Source organism: Balaenoptera ricei, chromosome 12 (assembly GCF_028023285.1).
Source record: "Balaenoptera ricei isolate mBalRic1 chromosome 12, mBalRic1.hap2, whole genome shotgun sequence".
Lineage (NCBI taxonomy): Eukaryota > Metazoa > Chordata > Mammalia > Artiodactyla > Balaenopteridae > Balaenoptera > Balaenoptera ricei.
In genome coordinates this window covers 67,822,375-67,840,041 of record NC_082650.1, presented here as the reverse complement: position 1 = coordinate 67,840,041, position 17,667 = coordinate 67,822,375, and the positions used below count along the sequence as shown (strand labels likewise).

At 46.0% G+C, this 17,667-nt stretch overlaps 1 protein-coding gene and 1 long non-coding RNA gene across 2 annotated transcripts in view; one reads left to right on the top strand and one right to left on the bottom strand.

The window, feature by feature from the left end:
- Window positions 1-4,930, bottom strand: part of BACH2 (BTB domain and CNC homolog 2) — a 364,827-nt gene extending 359,897 nt beyond the window's left edge. Inside the window, exon 1 of the mRNA XM_059941579.1 lies at window positions 4,570-4,930. The gene's annotated coding sequence lies outside the window, so the exon portion shown is untranslated. The remainder of the gene's footprint in view (window positions 1-4,569) is intronic.
- Window positions 4,931-5,002: 72 nt separating this feature from the next.
- The window catches only part of LOC132376366 (uncharacterized), a 122,464-nt gene continuing 109,799 nt past the window's right edge, over window positions 5,003-17,667 (top strand). The window contains exons 1-2 of the long non-coding RNA XR_009506284.1: window positions 5,003-5,072; window positions 5,559-5,790. This is a non-coding gene — a long non-coding RNA (uncharacterized LOC132376366). The remainder of the gene's footprint in view (window positions 5,073-5,558; window positions 5,791-17,667) is intronic.

Genomic DNA, 17,667 nt, shown 5'->3' with positions numbered 1-17,667 from the left:
TCCAGAGTAACGCCAATTTTTGCAAGCAGCCCTGACTTCTGAACTGCTAGTGCCTCTGACAGGGTCATATGTCACTGGAGCCTCTTCAACATCCCGACAAGGAAAGGAGGAGACAGGGAAGCAGATGCGGTGTTTGCTGTCTGAATCGCAGATTTTGACAGATATGTTGCATATTGCATTGTTCCCTGTTCTTTGTACGTGAGGGTAGGAACTGGGTTCTCTGTATGCTATGACCCCTACCCCACGCCCAGTCATTGACTCAGGGCTGGATTGTGTATATAGGACAGGGAAATAACCTTTAGACAGTCAGGACAACACACACTGCATTCTGATGAAATTCTTTCCAACGAGAACCTTCCTCTTCTGTAGAATGGGCACAATGCCTGCTTCATAGGGTTGCCTTGAGGAGTTAACAAGATCATGTGCAGGGAAAGCAGTTAGCACTGTTTCTGGCACATGGTGAACATTCGATAAATCACAGCTATTGTTTTAGTGGGTGTTCACAAATGTCAAATTCTCATGGAGGAGCCCTTAGGCATTAAACAGGCATGTTACCCCATTTGGTCAATAACAACTACATAGAGGGCAGGTGACCCAAAAGCAATGGATTATTTACCTGCAGAGGATTATACGGTGTCCTTGATATTAATTATTTGGACTTTCACGTTGTATTCTCTGTTAAAAAGAAAGCTATCGATCCCTGAGTGGGACTCAGTGTTGATTTCGTTTGATTTAGAGTTCTGTTTTTCTTGCATTTTTCAGTTTTCCTGACCGCTGTTAACCATTCACTTGGTGGAGACTCACAAACCGTCTCCTATGTGCCAGGCCTTTAGAAAATCGCCAAATACAGAAATATTAAACAATAAGATGTTTTAGCTCACTCAGCAGTGGAAGCCAGGCAGCCTGCAGGCCAACTCCGGCACTTACAATGTTCCCACCCAGCATTTAGAAAATGTTTGAGTGAATATTTAAAAATTAGCGGATTCCACATTAAAACCCCTGATATCCAGCCTCCCTCGGAAAAATCAGAAGATGTGGCGACACAAAGCCAGTATTCCCACCCATTCCTGCCTGGCAACAGTCGACGACAAGGAACTGAGACATAGTAGTGGTTGCCTGCCACTCCACGTCGTGCCCCCTCCTCACGGAGACCAGCGAGAAATGAAAATGAAGGGCCCCATGTTCAAGAATTATTAAGGCTCTCAAGAAGACAACAGCAGAAGATTAACCACGTGTGAGGTCCTTCTGAGAGGGGGAAGGGGCCCTGTGCAACAGTGCAGGTCACATGCCCACAAAACTGGTCCTGCTCCGCAACCCCTCAGCCAGACAGGGAGGGTATTTATTTAACCGAGTATAAGCCAACATTTACAAGAAGCCAGACACTGTACCCCCTGAAATCTGAGGTATACAAAAAGTAGAGCAGTGGAGCCCAGCCCTGCTGAGCTAGACAGCTACTAGGATCTCTCTCCTCCCTTGTTAAGGCTGGATCCATACCAGAGACACTAAGCATGAGTTAATCCAAGTAAAATTAAACTGCTCCCAACAATACAGATTGGCCTGAGCCCTTTGTTGGCATCACAGGAGCCTCGATCACAAATTCTGAGGAACAGCTCACAAGCGCTAATGAGTAAGTCCCCATTGGCTGTGCAGACAGTGGGCTCAGAAGTGAAGCGCTGGCCTAGGAGAGATGTGAACGTGAACCTGACCATCTGGCTCTCTGCGACTCACTTTGATCACAAAATGAATTGCAACAAATTGAAGAGCACATGGCTAGAGTTAATTGTCTCATCTGTAATCTGAACCTACTTTTAGGCGGTTATTATTACCCTCCATCAGGTGGAAACGTTTCTGACTACCACTGCAAAGTGCATTTTCCTGATGAACTGTAATGGATCATTAAATTCCATATCAGAATAACAATACTTTGCATTCATGCAGTGCCTTTCATCCAGGGATGTCAGAGTAGTTTGCAAATAATTAAGCCCCTCACACTGCAGCCGGAGGTGAGTGACTGGACGGGACTTGCCTGAGGACACTGAGTCAAAGGCATAACTCAAAAGAATGGCTCTCTTCCAGGCACTGATAATACTGAAAAGTGACTTGGGGGGTGCGGGTGTCCCTGACTCCCTCCCTCCCTTTCTGCCTTACCTCTTCTCCTCTATGGAAGATCCTCACATGCAACATATAAAGAACTGACAGGTACCTAACAGGCATGCATATAATTTAGCTATGAGCTCAGACACACACATATATGAGAATGTTCTTCCACGTAATCCTGGCATATACAACACGAATTGACATTTCAATCCACCTGCAGAACTGACGGACACCAAAAGAATTAACACATTTACGACTACCAAGTGGCAAACGTCATGTCTTCCAAAATCCAAAATGAAAATATTCAGCGCAAATAAAGTATGTTCTAACAAAAGTACTTTATTCCATGGTTGTGTTTTCCATTTCTGGGACCCCCATTTGAATGCTATTCAAGTTTCAGGAACAGCAAATAGGATGGAAGTGGACAATCAATGCATTTTTTAAGGCAGAACACTAGGAGGGAAAAACATTTCAGCCACTCAAAGTTTTGGGGTGAAATGATAAACTCCTGAAAACCTGAATTTATAATGGAAATGCTGACAGACCTTTCAAGGGAGCAGTTTGAACGCAACACTTATTTAGCAATCTCTCTTACAGACTAAAGACTTAATTCTAACAAGATGTCATTTTGACTCACGTTTACTATTACCTGGAAGAAGGAAAAACGCCGTTTTGCTCGCGAGCTGCGAGCTGCCGGAGGACCAGGGTGGAGGCAATCTCACATTTTAAGCAAGACGCCGCCGCCTTACCAAAAGAGCCTCTCCACCGAAGGAAGAGCAGCCCTTCCCGCTCAGCTTCTTTCATGTCAGCCGGAGCCTTCGCAGCTCGACATGCCTTGCCTACATGCTACATTTAAATGATCTGAGAAAACCGTTATCAGAGTTAACATCTCTAATTTTACTCTAAACAGACAAAAGCAAAATATCTCATTAGGCATCATCTCCGCCAAGGTTCGCACTAGGCAGGAAAGGATTTTTATCTAAAGTAATTACCCTTTTTAGTTAAACACACTCAACAGATGAAATTTACACAGGGAGTCAGAGACTGCAGCACTAGACAGTGAAGGTGAAAACCGAGGAACGCCGCGTCCCGCCGCCCGCCCGACAGCCGGGAGTGTGCAGCTCAGTCGGGGGTGAGGCGCCCTCGTCCCTCTTGTTTCCCAGGGCCCAAGGGTCGCGGCGACGACGGTGACCGGACAGGCAAATTGCGAGGCGCTCCTTCTCGGGCCACAGACAAAACCATCGGACAGCGGTTGTGCAGGAACTTCCCCCAAGTTATCAAACTCCCCTACACGCGAGAGGATGCTGGGGATACCCTGCGCGCCCACGACCCCCGAAGCCAGGGGTGCGCGGCCCCTTTCACACGCGTACACCCGGCCCTGCCGGCTTCCTCTCACGGTCCGAGTTCCTGCAAATCCTCGGCCAAACCGAGGTCGCCGAGATGCTCACTCGAGTCCCCTCTCGCAGCTGGGGTAGCCCAGGAGCGCCGCCCGCCTCCCTCTCCATCGGCGCTCGGCTCCTGAGCACCCACCCAGTGAGAGGAGGAAAAGTGCGAGACCCCACAGGGAGCCTCGGCGTGGGGTAGGTGGGGAGGTGTCCCCTGGATAAACTCCTCTCCTAGGTGGAGCTTCTGGGGCTTGCAGACTGAAGTGTGGGCAGGGAGAGGAGGGTGTGTGTTGCACTTTGATTTCATGCAGAATCTTGGGGGAGGAAGGTGCAAGATTTCCCTCTCTGAAGGCGCGTGCCCCTCGGCTTGAGCTCCCTGGGACGCATTTCAACAACCCGGTCATTGGTAGTAGTGATTCCACCCAGCGCGCAGCCCAAGGTCTGCGCCGCGAGCCAGCAGCCTGCCTCTTCCCGGGACCCTAAACTTGGGCTTTGATGCCCCGCCAGTCGCTGTGGTCCCAGCTACCCGGCGGCGACTGACAGCCGAGCGCAAAGCTTCGCGGAGCAGCCCCGGGCGCGGACGCCGCGGGCAGGGAGGAGGCCGCCCGGCCTGGCACCGCGGGCGCGGGCTGGGGGCCGGGGCGCCCGGGCCTCGCGGGGCCGGGAGCGAGCCGTGGGTCTGACAGCTGCTTCGGCTCGCGCGGACGCGCGCCTCCCTCCAGCCCGCCCTCCCCACGCCTGACTTATTACCCTCTGCTCCTCCTCCCCCTGCTGTTCCAAAACACCCGTCGACGCGAGCAAAATACAATGCCGCCTCGCCCGCCGTAAACAGCCAGGCGAGAGAGCGCACAGTCGTCGCAGCGCGTCCGCCGTCTCGGCTTCCACCCCCTTACCGTTCCTAGAAAATGCCATAAAAGCGGGCAGGGCGCTCGGCGGGCGGCTGCGCGCCCGGCGGCCGCGGCTCCCTTCCCGCGCCGCTTCCCCACGCTTCCCCTCCTGCCCCGCGCGCCCGCTCCCCCCGCCGCCAACTTGCCCCGCCGCCGCCCCGCCCGCCGCCGGGGCCCGGGACCCGCGGCCGGGGACTCACCTCGTCAGAGAACTTTGCGTCCTTTTTCGCCTCCTCTTCCCCGCGTCCTCCCGGCCCGCAGCCTGGGAGGGGGGTCACCGAAAGCTCGCGGAGAGGACGCGCATCACATGGCAGCACGTTCCCAGCCCCCCGAGTGTGCCGGGAAGGGGGAGGGGAAGGGTCGAGGGGAGGCCGGGGAGAAAGCGAGAGCCCGGCGGCAGCGAGAGTGGGCAGGCGGGGTGGCTAGGGCGGCGGCGGGCGCTCGCGTTAGCGCTACTGCGGCCGCAGCCCGGGCGTGCACGGTCGCTACTGCTGCCGCTGCTGCTGCTGCTGAGGCGGCGGCTGCTCGGCGCTGTTTGCTCCGGGCCGCTCGGCTCCCGCTCTCCCCGGAACGCCCACACTCTCAATCGCTACATTGTTGACATTCGGCGCTGACGTCACCCGCTCCCCATTCACAATAACTTTACGGGAGCCGGGCAGCGCACCTCCCCGGCCGCTGGGGCGCCGTACGCCCGGCGACTAGCGTAAGCCGCTCCGCGAATGGCGCTCCGGGGGCTGAGGCGGGGGACGGGGGGCGGGCGCGCGCTCGGCCCGCTCGCGGGAGGGGGCGCGCCTCACGCTGCGGCCGCCGCACTCCCCGCTTTGTGCGTCCGCGCGGCCTGGAGGGCCTCTTGCTCCGGTCCCGCCGGCCGCCTGGCTCGGTGCGGCCTTGCCCGCGACTCGCAGGGGCCTTGAAAGGCCAGGGCTGGGGGCTACTGGGGTCGGGGGAGAGGTGAGGGCTGGTGTGGCACCTGGGGAGGTGGGGGGCAGAGCCCAGGGCACTAGACCCAGGAACGGGAGCCAGACCTCGAGACCTGGGATTCCGGGTTTGCCTAGCGTTTCCCAGGAGGGGCAGGAAAAGATGCTCCACGGGCCCCTCGAAGCTGACCGGTCCCCCTCTTGGGAGGGGGTGGGGCGAGGAAGAGTAGCTTCTGACCTAACACTGATACTGACGTTTGAATCCTTTCCAGGAGGGCCTCGGCCTGTCCCACCGAGGGAGCCTCTAAGTCCCCACGCCAGGGTTTTGGAAGGGGCGCGAGCAATTGCGAAGCTCACTGAAAAGCCTACCTCCCAGCTGCAAATCCCCAGCTCCTGATGGGTTCCAACCTCCCCCCTGCCGCCTGCTCGGGAGGCCGCCAGGGTGTTGCTGCTGCACTTCAAGGCCATCCTGTGGCTGCCCAGTCGGAAGAAAGCTTGATGGTGGTAAGGGTTTTACAGAAAGTAATTAGGACTTCGACTGAAGGAACATTTGCAATAAAAGAAGGTTGTGTTAGCGTAGTGCTGGTGCCTGCCACTTTACGCCTGTCGAGGCCAAGAAATTCTGCCACGTTCCCTGAACACCTATAACTTGGGCCCCTTGTGTACAGGCAGTATCGTATTATTACATGTGGTGCTGATCTTTAATGAATATTATAAAACTTTGGCTCGCTCAACTGAGAGGAGGATCATAAATTCCCCTCCCCCCCTCCCCCCCGTAAAATGGCACTGGCCTATGCTGAGGAAGCAGTGAAGCGCTGCTCTGGGAGTCTTGTGATATCAGCCAAAGTGTTGCTCTGAACCACCTTCGTTTGAGGGCAGAGTTTTAAAAGGCCCCATTTTGAACGTCTGCGTGGAAAGCTAAGCGATGGCCGAAAGGAAGCGGAAGAGGCCAAGGTAATTTTTCTAACAGCGTTGCAGAAATTTGTTGGGTAGGTGGAGACCCACACTGGGAGTTTTCCTCTGCCAGCATCTCCAGTTTTCAGATGAACAGACGTCTCAGAGGTAGGAGGGGTCCTCAGCCTCCTGGCTGTGGGTCTGGTGCCCCCTTTGACAAAACACCCTGCTTGTGAGGTCCCTGCCTGGCCTCAGGGCAAGCGCAGAGGATCCTGATGATGCGTGATCTGCCTTGACGGGACCATTTCTTATAGTCTTATGAACAGTGATGTTTCTGCATTCCTCATTCTTGTAAGCATGTGAGTGTCAATGCGATAACTTTTTGCGTTTTTGTAGAGCCAAGAAATGTTTTTCTCACAAGAGCCAGGCTTGAGAAGATCCCTATGAGGGTCCAGTAAATTCATTTCTCTTGAAACAGGCCGTGGCCGCCCAGCTGTGAATGGAGTTGGGTGCATCAGCGTGGGGTGTGGAGAGGGGGTGGAAGGGGGATACTACAAGCCCATTTTGCCACCTTGCTTCTGGTCCCAGATGGATACAACAAAGGCTATTAGGTCATTTCAGTTAGTCTATTTGCCAAAGACTCAGACTGGAGCTTTCTTAGTTTGAAATTCTCAAATATGGAATGGGACAGCAATTAGAGGTGAAAAAAACAAATGCAACTATGATAGGTTGTAGTATTTAGTCATTCAAGGAGGTTGAACTAGGCCAAGTTGATCTCTAAGGTCACGTCCAGTAGTGCAATCATGTGCCTCTGTGGCTGTCAGTATGACAAAATCTCTGCCTTTGAGGAGATGGAAGTCTGGTAGGGAGTTAGTTACTGCATTTTCAAAGTTAGAAGTGGGTAATTTGAATTAAAGCCTGTAAAGCATATTCAGAATTACATGAAATTAGGATGGTAAATCAAGAACTGGACACTCTTTTAGCAGAACTGCTGCAGAGGTTAGACTGTGGATGGCCTTAACACTCCCGTCGTGAACGTTTGCTGGCCATTCCCTGGGTTTGCAGTGCTGCTCTGGGCACTTCAGGCTTTTACAATGTGAAACAGATGCAGGTCCTTCCCTCTGTATATTCACGGCGGTAACTTGTGTAGAGGTCAATTTATTTCCCGTGCCTGCAACATTCAACATTTCCTGATATACTTTTCTTTTTCCTACATAATCAGATGTGTGTGCTGATCCAGAATATGGGTTTCATCTGTGATGCATTTCTAAGGCAGGATATGATTTCCAGGGACAATAATTTGTACCATAACATTGAAGTCAGTAAACTTTATCCCTATAAATCTCCTTGATTTTATAAAATAAAATAGGAAAGATTAAAATATGCAGGAAACAAAAAGCTGAGCAAAGGAAGACAGAAGAAAGAAGTGAGCAGTTCCCAAGTCTCTGATTTTTTTGCTCTCCAGCACCCTCTTATAGGATTTGAGGATGTTGAGAAGATATAATGGGTTTTCTCAGGCAGAATTTGAAATGTGGTACCTTAAATGAGACATAGCAGGACAAAGTTAACATCAGATGAGAGAGAACGGAGTGAGATCTTTAGAGGGAGGATACCAAAGTCAGGAGGAGCCAACGCACTGAAGGAAGTTCTGTTAAGAAGAAACTGAGTTCTACTCATTGGGCAAATTCCTCAGAATTATGACTGAGGTTTATGATTTCAAAACCAGATGTTTTCAAGTGTATCGGAACCATAAAACCTCAGCTCAGTACTGCACAGGTGACACCTGGGAAAACTGGTGAAATCTGGATAGCTTTGAGTGGTGTTTTGTTCAAAAATTATTGAGCCACCTATATGTGGCAGGCACTGTTTTACAAGCTGGCATGCAGAATTCTCATTCTAGTGATGAGATGGGATGGGGGAGGGAGACAGAAAATGAACTGACTATATATATATATATATATATATATATATATATATATATATATATATTTATGTATATATATATATATGTATATATATGTCAAGTTGTATGTTGTAATATCTGGAGGTGAAGAGTGTGCTGCGAAATCAAATAAAATAGGAGCTCAGGAGTGCCAGGGGTGGGGCCATTCTTAGACAGGGTGATTGGGTCAGAGAAGTTGTCCCTGATGAGGAGGCATTTGAGCAGAGATATGAGTGAAGTGAGGGGGTGAGTTCTGCAGCTATCCTGGGGAAAAGCTTTTCAGATACGGAGAAGAACAGGTGCAAAGGTAGAGTGGACTGAGGTAGAGTGGACTTGGCATGCTCCAGGGACACCAAAAGGGCCACAGTGCCTGATGCAGAAGAGCAAGAAGGAGAGTAGCAGGAGATGATGCCAGAGGGCTAGCCAGTAGGTTCTAGTTTAGGTGAAATCTACAGGGGTTTCTGCAGAGAAAGAACATGACCTGGCCTCAACTCCTAAAAGATCATTTCGTTTGCTAAGTCGAGGGGAGGACAAGAGAGGGAGCACAGAGACCACTTAGGAGGCTATTGAGATAGACCAAGAGGGAGGTGATGGTAATTTGGACTGCGATGATAGCTATAAATGAAATCTAGATATATATTCAAAGTAAACTAGATAGGATTTATTGACAATTCAACTGTGGGATGTGAGAGAAAGCGGAGTCAGAGGAAATCCTAGACTTTGGCCTAAATAGCTGATTAACAGAGATTCCATTTCATGAGATGGGGAAGGCTACAGGAAGAGCAGGTATGGGGGGAGGTTGAAGTGTTTGCATCTGGATAAAGTAAACTTCAGATGCCTGTCGACATCTAAGTGAAAATGTAGTAGACATTTAAACACGGGAATTGAGACTTCAAGAGAGAGGTCCAGACTAGAGATGGATACCTGTGTGTCATCAGCATAGAGAATCTGTTAGCATGGGTGAAGAAAAGAAGAGGTCGGAGGACGAGACCTGGGGCATGCCAACATTTATAGGTCAGAAGATGAAGAAAATGAAGATCTGGCCAAGGTAGCTGAGAAACAGCCCCAGTGAGAGAGAAGGGGAGAGGGGAGTGTAGCATCCTAGAAGCCAAGTAAAATAGGATGTCTCGAAAAGCAGGGGGTAATCCGTTGGGTCAGTGCTGCTGATGGGTGTTACTGATGAGAACATACCATTGATTTTTTAATGATCTGAGGGCATTGGTGTCTTTGATGGAGGGGAGTGGTAGAGACTAACCCTGGCTGGAGTGGATTTGAGAGAGACTGGGAGGAGAGGAAGTGGAGGCAATGGATATGGACCACTCTCTAGAGGAGCTTTGCTGTTAAAGACAAAATGGGGACATGGGTAGAGGGCAATGAGAGAAATTAGAGCTTGTTGGTGAGAAGAATCCAGTCAAGAGGGGAAACTGTTGAAGCCAAGAGAGAGGGGATAACTTTTGGAGTGAAGTACTTGAGTCAGGTAGGGCCAGTTCATCCCCACAAGAGGAGGGAAGGCAGCTCAGGTGGGGAATGCTCAGGGATGCTGGTATGGGGTGGTAGGAGATGCTGGGAGTCCTTGTCTGAGTGATTCTGTTTTCTTAGGGGACTCAGAAGCGAGGAGATCAGCTGATGGTGGAGGAGGGATGGACGTAGGAGGTGGAGGAGAGAGAAAAAGTGAACCAGTGCAGGGCGATGTAGCAGGACTACTGGGCAGCACAAAGTTTGAGGGTTGCTGCTAGAGTCTTTGTGGACATGCCACTGCCAGGAAGAGTTATTTCTCATTGTATAAAATCTCATACAAGTTTTGAAAAATAATCACTGTATTCCAGACTAGAGAACATTGTAATTTTCCGGAGTAACTAGGATCATGCAGAAATTTTACTTCTAGCTATTGTTAAATTTGGCTGGCAGCCGTTTTGCTTTTTAACAACACGTCCCTCTTATTTATCCCATCTTTATCTCCCCCAAGATCACCTCAGTTCCTAAGAAGGACTTTGGAAATAGTCCTTAAGAAGAAAATATGTTCTTACATCATTATCTATGGTAACATAGCCCAAGATCTTCTATTACCGTGAAGAATTGATGCCACATAAAATTTAAGTGAAATAGATTAATTCTTCTTCATGCACGATTGAATATTTCTTGTGCCGATGAGAGATGAAAAATTAGAAAACACTGGATCTTATCCTTAAGGAACTTAAATTTAGGTGGGGAGTCAAAGCTAACATAAATTAAACAATTGACAAATGCAGTGATTTTATATTTAATTACTTTTATTAATTATTTCATGTATTACTCATAATTAATATTTAAAATTATTCACATAGAAATTGTATTTATTGGATTTTATACTATTGAAAAAATTGACTATTCAGAAAGATTGTTTTGGTATAATAGCAAAAAGAAAATAGAAAAATCTAAATGCCTTACAGCAGAGAATTAGCTGAATAAGTGGTGGCTCATATATAAAATTGAATATCATGGGTTCATCAAAAATGATGTTGAAGAAGTACATATACTGGTATTTCAATGCTTTATTAGTACTCTTTTTTTTTTTTTATTTGTGGCTGTGTTGGGTCTTCATTTACTGTGTGAGGGCTTTCTCTAGTTGTGGCGAGCGGGGGCCACTCTTCATCGCGTTGCGCGGGCCTCTCACTATTGCGGCCTCTCTTGTTGCGGAGCACAGGCTCCAGACGCGCAGGCTCAGTAGTTGTGGCTCACGGGCCCAGTTGCTCCGCGGCATGTGGGATCCTCCCAGACCAGGGCTCGAACCCGTGTCCCCTGCATTGGCAGGCAGATTCTCAACCACTGCGCCACCAGGGAAGCCCAGTGCATTTTTTTTAAATTGCAAAGCAGTATTATCCCCAAAGTGGAAAAATTGTCTAAGCGTCCATAGAAAAAAGTGTGGAAGGATATATACAGACCGTATTAAAGTAGTTCCCTCAAGATGAAGAGCTTATGAGTGGTTTTTCTTTTTGCTTAACAGGTTTTTAATTTTTTTCTCTAATATAAATGTATGACTTCTGTAATAAAGAAAGCCAATAAAAGTTATAAAATTCAAGATGTGTGTAATTAAATTCTAATAAGAACTTAAGTGTTGTAGGTTTTAAGAGGAAAAAATATTTATGAGGGCTGAAACCGGCGAGGAAGGTTTTCACCGAGAAGGTGGAATTTGAGTTGAACGTCAAGGCTGGGAAGGATTCAGAGGAGGAAAAGTGGCTGGACATTCAACACAAAAGGATCCCCAGAGGCTGGACTTTGGTCTGACCAAAGCGTCCATGTGTTGGAGTGTTAGGAAGGAGTGAGATGTTATGACATCAAGAAAGGTAGATCAGAAAGTTATGGGAGAAACTGCCTGCTGTGGTCAATAAACTGATTATTTTCACCAATCATTACATCTTTGCTTAAGAACCTTGAAAAAGTCTGGCTGTAGACAGAAGTAATCTGACAATTTTTGGATGACTATGAAAAGAAAGCCTTGATGATTTTATTCTAATACAAATGTACTCGAACTTGACAATTTTTTCCTCAACCCAGCTTCTGAGTTTTTGAGGGGCATAGAGCTGAGTTCACTAATTCTATAGCAGTTTCCCCCAAAAATATATGACTATACTTATAGTTTCTAGTCTGTTTTTAAAAATAAACCTGTTTATGTGATATAAACTACACAAGAGCATCCAACCTGAACGCTGGTGACAGCTGAGAGCTGGTCAGCACAGCTGTCCTGCACCCACGTGGATGCGTCAGGCACGGTGCCTGTGTGGATGACCGAGCTCTGGGCCTCGTCTGTCTCTCCATTTTCCGGAGATGCTTCCTACAAGCAGTCTCCCTCAGCACCGCACACCTAGGCGCTCACCTCACTGCACTTCAGAGGGTAGGTGTGTGTGGAAACCCGGTGACTCGTGCCCAGACTTAAATGGGGTGTCGGGTGATTTTGCAGATGGATGAAAACACTGAGGCCCTGTGTTTGTTCCAGTTTCACTTCAGCACCCTCTGGATTTACAGCTTTGCCCAGGTCTGTCATCGCCAGCCAAATCCTGTTGGTAGGTTTCCTCCATCCTTCATTTTCTGAGGCTGGAAAGGGCGGTGTGAAGGTTGGTCTAGGAGTGTCTCGGGATCGTGCTGGGCCGTGATCCAGAGAAGGGGACCCAGATTCCCAGATCTGATGACCAATTCGTGCGATCCAAAGCAGATACTGAATCAGAATGTTTGCTTATTAGTGTATTATAATCTCCGGTGGGTTATTTTCAGGATAGCCTACTTCAGTCTGGAGAGAGCAGAAATGGAACACTAAAAATTCTTTTCTCTCAAACTTTCCTGTTTCAAATTCAGTGACAGACAACATGTTTCTCTTCCTTTTTGACCTCACCCTCACCTGTGGGTTCCTTTCAATCATAGAGAATATCTTTGAAAAATAACTTATTTGGAAATAATTTCAAACTTTTGGGAAACGTGCAAGATTAATACACAGAACTCCCGTTATCACCTCCCCCGAGATATCCCAATTGTTAATATTTTGACACACTTGTGTGTTCTTGCTCTCTTTCTCCCCCACCCCTTATTTCTATAGGTATCCACATACACACCCATTATTATTATTCTTTTTCTGAATATTTGAAAGCAAGTTTCAGCATGATGCCCGTCAACCCCTAAATACATCAGAGGGTATTTTCAAAAGGTAACAACTCTGTCCTACACACAATGCAACATCCAAATCAGGAAGTCAGCATTGCTGCCCGCCAATCCAGAGATCCTATTCAAATTTCACCAACTGTCCCAACAACGTCTTTTCCCTTTCTGGTCCAAGATCCAATTCAGGTTCACTGGTTGCATTTAGTTGCCGCATTTCTTTGTTCTCCTTCCATCTGGACCAGCTCCCTGGTGATGTCTCCTCAGCTCCTGCCCTACCACTGCCTCCAGGGAAAGGGCCAGGAAGGGGGAAAGGAAGCATGACAATACTCCTTTTGACTGTTATTTGATTCAAAGTGTTGGTACTAAATTTACTGAGCTGTTCATTTAAGATTTGTGCAATCTTTGTAAGTTATGTCTCAGTTTTTAAAAAAAAAAAAAAAAGAAATAACCAGGTGAAAACAAATGTTTGTACTTAGTGCATAATTAACAAAGCATCCCAAGTGAATGAAGATCCCTCACCTCACAAGGACTTTGCATATGCTCTTCTCTTTGCCTCTTTTCTTCCCCAGCAAACTCCTATTCATCCCACTCTGCATTTAGTGAAACTTTTCACCACCCCCCCAGGTCAGAGCTGCTTTATGTGTACCTTGGACCCAGTCCTTTGCAGCATTCATTACATTTATATTCCACTCCTCTTTTTAAATGTATTTTTAAAATTGTGGTAAAATGCACGTACCATTTACCATCTTAAATATTTTTAAGTGTAGTGTTCAGTAATGTTGGGTACACTCCCATTGTTGTGCAACCATCACTACCATCCATCTCCAGAACTCTTTGCATCTTGCAAAATGGAAACTCTGTATCCAGAATCAACTCCCTTTTCTTCCCTCCTCTCAGCCCTTTGCACCCTCTCTTCTCCTTTTTTTCTCTATGAATTTGACTACTCTAGGTACCAGTTTATCCACATCCTTGCCAACACTTGTTATTTTTGTTTTTGTGTTTTGATAGTTGCCATCCTGATGAGTGTGAGGTGGTATCTCACTGCAGTTTTGATTTGCATTTCCCTTATGATTAGTGACCTTGAGCACTCTTTCATGTGCTTGTTGGCCATTTGTATATCTTTTTTGGGGAAATGTCTTTTCAAGTTCTTTGCCAATTTTTTGATCAGGTTATTTGTTTCCTTGTTGTTGAGTTGTAGGAGTTCTTTATATATTCAGGGTACTCATTCTTTATCAGATATATAAATTGCAAATATTTTCTCCCATCCTCTAGGTTGCTTTTTCACTCTGTTGATTGTGTCCTTTGATGAACAGAAGTTTTTAACTCATGTAGTTCAATTTATCTATTTTCATTTATGTTGCCTGTGCTTCTGGTGTCATATCCAAGAAATTATTGCCAAATCCAATGTCAAGGAGTTTTCCCCTATGTTTTCTTCTAAGAGTTTTATAGTTTTAGCTCTTATGTTTAGGTATTTGATCCATTTTGGATTAATTTTTGTATATTGTGTAAGGTAAGGATTCAACTTCATTCTTTTGCATATGGATATCCAGTTTTCCTAATGCTATTTGTTAAAAAGGCTATCTTTTCCCCATTGAATGATGTTGGTACCCTTGTCAAAAATTATTTGACCATGTATGCAAGGGTTTATTTCTGAATTCTCTATTTTATTCGATTGGTCTCTGTGTCTGTCTTTATGACAGTACAGCATTGCTTTGATTACTGTAGCTTTGTATTGAATTGGCCAAAAAGTTTGTTCGGGCTTTTCTGTAACATCTTTAGAAACTTTTTGGCCAACTCAATAGTAAGTTTTGAAATCAGGAAATGTGACACCTCCAACTTTATTCCTCTTTTTCAAGATTGTTTTGTCTCTTCAGGGTCTTTTGAGATTTCATATGAATTTTAGAATGGATTTTTCTATTTTTTGCAAAAAACACCATTGGGATTTTCATAGGGATTGCATTAAATCTGTAGATCACTTTAGGCAGTATTGACATCTTAACAGTATTAAGTCTTCCAATCCATGAACGTGGGATGCTTTTTCCATTCATTTATGTCTTTTAAAATTTCTTTCAGCAACATTTTGCAGTTTTCAAGGGTACAAGTCTTTGCATTTTTGGTTAAGTTATTCCTAAGTACTTTATTCTTTTGATGCTATTGTAAACGGAATTGTTTTCTCAATTTAGTTTTTGGATTGTTCATTTGTTTCCTCTTTTCGGAGTGGAATGATTTGTTCAGTTTTAATCTCTTTCTTTAGGCTGTAAGCTTCAGGAGTGTAGAAACAGTGTCTGGTTTCACTCACAGCTCCACCCCAAGTTCTTAGTATAGTGGTAGTCACTGAATACATGCTCAATAAATACTGATTAAATTTTTCTAACAGTGTCAGGCTGGCTTAGTAGACTCACTGTCTATTCTTGTATGTGAATGAAGATTATGCTGATGATGAACCATTTATCTTGACTATCTTTTCAGCCCTCCACCCTTAAAAAAAAATAAAACCAGTATTTATTCAGTGCTTACTGTATGCTAAGCATCTTTGTATTTTTTTTAATTTGATAAATTCTTTTTTTATTATTTTTTTAATTGGAGTATAGTTGCTTTACAATATTGTGTTAGTTTATGCTGTACAGAAAAGTGAATCAGCTATATGTATACATATACCCCCTCTTTTTTGGATTTCCTTCTCATTTAGGTCACCATAGAGCACTGAGTAGAGTTCCCCGTGCTATACAGTAGGTTCTCATTAGTTATCTATTTTATACATAGTATCAATAGTGTATATATGTCAATCCCAATCTCCCAATTCATCCCACCCTCCCCTTTTCCCCCTTGGTATCCATACGTTTGTTCTCTACATCTGTGTCTCTATTTCTGCTTTGTAAATAAGATTATCCATACCAGATTTTTCAGACTTCACATATATGCATTAATATACAATATTTATTTTTCTCTTTCAGACTTACTCTGTACAACAGTCTCTAGGTCCATCCACGTCTCTACAAATGACCCAGTTTCGTTCCTTTTTATGGCTGAGTAATATTTGATTGTATATATGTACCACATCTTCTTTATCCATTCCTCTCTTGATGGGCATTTAGGTTTCTTCCGTGTCCTGGCTGTTGTAAATAGTGCTGCAATGAACATTGTGGTACATGACTCTTTTTGAATTATGGTTTTCTCGGGGTACATGCCCAGTAGTGGGATTGCTGGGTCATATGGTAATCCTATTTTTAGTTTTTTAGGGAACCTCCGTACTGTTCTCCATAGTGGCTGTATCAATTTACATTCCCACCAGCAGTGAAAGAGGGTTCCTTTTTCTGCACACCCTCTCCAGCATTTATTGTTCGTAGATATTTTGGTGATAGCCATTCTGACCGGTGTGAGGTGATACCTCATTGTAGTTTTGATTTGCATTTCTCTAATAATTAGTGATGTTGAGCATCTTTTCATGTGTTTGTTGGCCATCTATATGTCTTCTTTGGAGAAATGTCTAGGTCTTCTGCCCATTTTTGGGTTGGGTTTTTTGTTTTTTTGATATTGAGCTGCATGAGCTGCTTGTATATTTTGGAGATTAATCCTTTGTCAGTTGCTAAGCATCTTTTTATGTTTTACTTCATTTCTCACAACAACCCAGTGAGGTGGGCATAGAGTCAGAATATACCTTGTTGAAAGCTAGTGTTCTGGAGCCAGACTTCCTGAATTTGAACCTGGTTCTTGCACTCGCAAACTGTGTGCTCTTGGACAAGTTACTTCATCTCTTTGTGCCTCAGATTTCTATAATATGGGATTCCTAAAATGCACACCCCTTGATTTGTACTCAGGATTAATTAAGATATTTTATGTCAATTTCTCAGCACATAGTAAGTGCTTCGTAAATCTTAGCAATTATTATCTCAACTTGGTAAATATGGGAGCCGAGGTATAAAGAGGAAAAGCTGCCCATGATCACTCCCAGGCAGTCTAGAATCCCTAAGTACCTAAGCCCTGCACTAAAGTGCCCCCCCATGTACACCATTCTCCCCTATATTTGAGACCAGGCAATGAGGAAACTTACAAGCCCCTGAGGGATAAAATGTGTGAAGGGTCTGCGAGAAATGGAACCTCCCAGGAGGCCCTTTCATTTTTCAGAAATTCACTAGGAACTCCTGGGGAGACTCAGGGTGTCCTGAGGAGAAATCTGACTCTACAGACTAGAAGTCTTCACTCAGTAGATCAAGCTCTGTCTGTAGATCTCCAGTGCAGACCAGCCAGACAGCCAGCATGGCTCAGGTGGACCCATCGCAGGGTGGGGAGGGCATTAGGGGAGCGTGAACGGCATTTCGAGCATTATCTCAGGCCAGAAGCGGAAGCTAGAGTCTGGCTCACCCTCCCTCTGTGTGCAGACTTTGCTTTCAGCGCAGGCACACCACCCTCGTCTTTGCCCTGTTTCCAGTGATTCCAGGGCTCTGGAGAAACATCTTCCCCTTTAGAAAAGACCAGGACACTCGTCCCAGACCTCCAAGTTCAGGGGGAGCAATGACCATTGCAATAGCCACATTTGCAGTGGGTTCACTAATATCAATGGCTAATATTTGTTGAGCACCCATTGTTCTTAGCGCTTTACCTGCAATAGCTTATTTTATCCTTGGGTGACCGACACATCCTAGTTTTCCCAGGACTTTCCCAGTTTTTGCAATGAAAGTCCAGCATCCTGGAAAGCCCTTCAGCCCCAGGCAGACCAGGAGGGTTGGTCACTTTGTTTTATCTTCACCACCACCTGGGGAAGCGGGAATCTTGTCACAGAGGAGTGGAGTGCTTTCCTAAAGAGGTACCTCCATCAAGTATCCGAGGCAGATAAAAAGAAACGAAATTGAGTTATTTGTAATGGGGTGGATGGACCTAGAGTCTGTCATACAGATTGAAGTAAGGCAGAAAGAGAA